Source organism: Marmota marmota, unplaced genomic scaffold, assembly GCF_001458135.2.
Source record: "Marmota marmota marmota unplaced genomic scaffold, marMar, whole genome shotgun sequence".
NCBI classification, from domain to species: domain Eukaryota; kingdom Metazoa; phylum Chordata; class Mammalia; order Rodentia; family Sciuridae; genus Marmota; species Marmota marmota.
Window position 1 is genome coordinate 8,347,954 of NW_026000205.1, and position 3,388 is coordinate 8,351,341.

At 53.9% G+C, this 3,388-nt stretch overlaps 1 protein-coding gene and 1 non-coding gene across 3 annotated transcripts in view; one reads left to right on the forward strand and one right to left on the reverse strand.

Moving 5' to 3' along the window:
* The window catches only part of Plekhg2 (pleckstrin homology and RhoGEF domain containing G2), a 13,651-nt gene extending 10,500 nt beyond the window's left edge, over positions 1-3,151 (reverse strand). The window contains exon 1 of one of the 2 annotated variants that reach the window (XM_015496870.2): positions 550-3,151. The gene's annotated coding sequence lies outside the window, so the exon portion shown is untranslated. Of the gene's footprint in view, positions 1-280 lie in introns of both variants that reach the window. The other variant, XM_048790917.1, reaches the window with a different exon arrangement.
* Trnai-uau lies at positions 1,117-1,209 on the forward strand. Its single transcript is given in 2 exon segments — positions 1,117-1,154; positions 1,174-1,209. It is a non-coding gene; the product is annotated as a tRNA-Ile (tRNA).
* Positions 3,152-3,388: the final 237 nt, after the last annotated feature.

Genomic DNA, 3,388 nt, shown 5'->3' on the forward strand with positions numbered 1-3,388 from the left:
CGCCCGGGAGCCGAATTCCCAGTCTACCCTAAGCCGGTCCCCAGGGAGACCCAGAGCAGAACTCAGGCATGTGGACCTCGGGCTCTCGGACTCCGGGAACCAGCATCCTGGGCCCCTCGGGAAGCGGGTCCGGCAATCCGAATTTTTGGTGTTCTAAGAGGGGGGTACTGGAGTCTCGGATGCGGACGCTGGGACCCAAACTCCTTAACATTCTAGGTAGAACTGTAGGAGAACCCGGGTCCGTGAGTTCCCCTAACTCTAGGGGCAGGGACTAAATCACCTCGAGGCGGAGCGCAAGGGGTCCAGAATTCCTGGGTCCCCTTGAAGTGGTGCTTGCCGCAGCCCCAAACAGACTGGCTGGGGCGCTAGGGGTCCGGATCCCAAGTTTCTCCAACCCGGGACCCTGGCTCGGATTTCTGTACTCTTGGAGGGGATGTGAGTTCGGGGATCCCGAGTTCTTCTAACGCGGGTGCCGGACGCTCGGCCTCCCGGGTCCCGCGGGGCTGACGTCCCAAACTCCTGGCTCCCCCAGGAGGGGGCGCTGGGCACCTGAGGTCCTCGAGTAGGGTCGCGGGGGCCTGGACTTCGAGGTCTCTCAAGAAGCGGTGCAGAAATTCCAGACTCCCGAGTCCGAGACTTTGGACCCCTCGTGACTCCGAGATGGATGGCACCAGGCTCCGGCGGCTGCGTCACCGCCACATCTGGGGCGGGAGAAGTGGGTCCCAGCTGTGGGGTGGGGGGGCGGTCGCCGGAGGCTTCCCCTCCCCCTCTGCCGCCCAGGCTCACATCCTGTTCCCGCCCGTGGGGGGGAGGGGCCGCCTTCCGGCCGGCCCGCCAACGAAGGGTTAAGGCCCCTCCCCCGCCTTGATTCTGAATATTCATGAGGAGGCGGATCCTCGGGCCGGCCACAGCCCCACATTCCAAGCGCCTCGCAGACTTTTCCCTTTTACAGCAAGGGCCTACGAGGCGTGAGAATCCGGAACAGGACGTACTCTTTTTCCGATTGGTCAGTCAAAAGAGTTCTATTTGCATACACAATACAGGGAAGAATCCTCCAGGAGAGGTCACGTGGCTAAGAACGACTGAAGGACTCAGCGGCGCAAGGGTGCGGCCGGAGCTCCAGTGGCGCAATCGGTTAGCGCGCGGTACTTATAAGACAGTGCGGGCGGAGCGATGCCGAGGTTGTGAGTTCGATCCTCACCTGGAGCAGTTCTTTTTCCCTAAGGAACATTTATTAGTTTTCTAATCAGTTTTTATTCTTATATATCTTGTGGGTCAACCAGACGTCTACATCACTTAGAGCAATGAACACTGCCATCTGAATTTTGCGGCTGGAAAAACTCTTTTCGCGACGGTGGGTTGAGAAAGTGTTCTGTATAGTGGGAAGGTGCCTTTTCCATTCTTGCCGCCAGGGGGAGGTACCGCCTCTCACCAGATGTCTTGAGCCTCGATTTGAGTCTGTAAATCTGAATTTATGACTTTTTCTTTTTTTCAGTGTTGGATGGGACTCACCTGGTTTAAGACTTCTGTAGCGGTATGACAGGCTGTGGGTCCGCAAAACTGTATGAAAGCTTTGCCGCTTTCTCTATATTTCTCCTCTTTTTAACGCTCTTTTCTCGGTCTCTTAATCCATTTATTTTCTTTCCGTGGCAGTATTGGGAATTGTACCCAGGGATGCTTTACCCCTGCGCTGCATCCCCCTTTTTAAACATTTTTATTTTGAGACAGGGTCTCACTAATTGCGGAAGCTGGCCTCAAACTAATTAACCTTTGCCTCAGCTCCCCAGGAGGCACCGGTTCGATTTTTTTTTTTTTTTTTTCAAATTTGAAAAACTCATTATGTGCCAAGTTCCGTTTAGTTGTGGGTGATACAGCGGTAAATAAGTCTCTGCCCCTGAGAACTTGTCATTCTACTGAGAAGGCAGAATCCAATAAACTTAAAAAAAAATTTTTTTTTTCAGGACTGGGGATGGAACCTAGAGGCTCCCTGTCATTGAGATAGGTCTCCAGCCCTTTTATGTATTTCTTTAATTTGACACAGGGTCTAGCTAAGTTGCCCAGGCTGGCCCGGAACTTAGGACTTTCCTGTCTCAGTCTTCTGAGTAGCAGCAGAAATATAGGCCTGTGCCACCACTGTGGCAGAATGAAGTACACTTTTTATGTTTGGTGATGACAAATACCATGCAGAAAGTAGAGCAAGGTAGAAAGTTGGGGAATGGAGGGGGTCTGGGTTGTAATAGAACCAGTCCGGGATAATCTCATCTGAGCAAAGACCCAAAGGAGGGGAGTAAGCTTTGAGGACACCAGGGTGTCATGCAGGCAGAGGGACAGGACAGCCTTTACAGCCAGCATAAAGGCCCTGTGGCTGTAACGGGCCAGATGTGCTGGTGGAGCAGCTAGGAAAGCAGTGACTGAGGTCACATGAGCAGGGGGAGGGCAGCAGATGGGAGCCAGGTTGTGTAGGATGCATAGAGGACTTAGGACTTTTGACTTTTTGTGATCAGGTGTCCTAACAGGCTTCCCTTGTTTGTCCCCTGGGGGAGTGGAGAAATGAGAAAGGACAGGCTGGAACAGAGAGATTGAGGAAGCTGCTGTGAAGGCTCAAGTGGGAGATGCTAGATAGGACCAGGGGGAGATAGTCCTGGGGGAGGGTGGAGCTGGTCGATGAATTGTTTCGGGCTGCAGTATGGGTTTGAGAAAGGTGACAAGGGATTCCCAGGTCCCAGGTGTCTGGCCTGAGTCCTGATCACTGGTGGTAGGTGTCGTTTTGTTAGCTGAGGGTTTCGTTTTGTTTGGCTGGTGCTGGGACTGAACCCAGGGCTTTGTTCAGGAGCTCTCCCACTGGTGACACCCCAGCGCAGGTTGCAGGTTTTACTGTTTTGGGAATCAATCAGATATTTCTGCTTCTTGGTGTTCTTTCTGGGTCCACGTCTCTTTCTGCAGATGTTTTGGCACTGCTTACTCTTGCTCTCTGCCTTTGGGTCTTCGGGTTTCTGTTTCCCTCTCTCCCACATACCAGGGCCTGAGCCCTTTCCCACAAGGAGGCAGTTTCCTGGAAGAGAAGACCAAAGGTCACAATCAGCCAGTGGGATGAGAAGAGGGACAAGGGAGGCAGAGGAGGGGAGGAGGGAAAGTGGCTGCAGAAGAGGAAAGAGTGAGGAGGCGGAAGATAGATCGGGGAGGGAAGAAAGGAGGAGAAGGGTAACTAGAAGAGGGGGTGAGGGGCAGGAGAGGGTGGGAGGCTGAAAGGGCTGGGGGAGAGGAGTACTCGGGAGGGGAGGAGCTAAGAAGAGGAGAACTGGAGGCAAAGGGGAAAAGGGAGGGGATGAGAGGGAAGTGGGAGGGAGGAGGGAAAGTGGAGAGAAAAGAGGGGTCAAGGGAGGGAGGA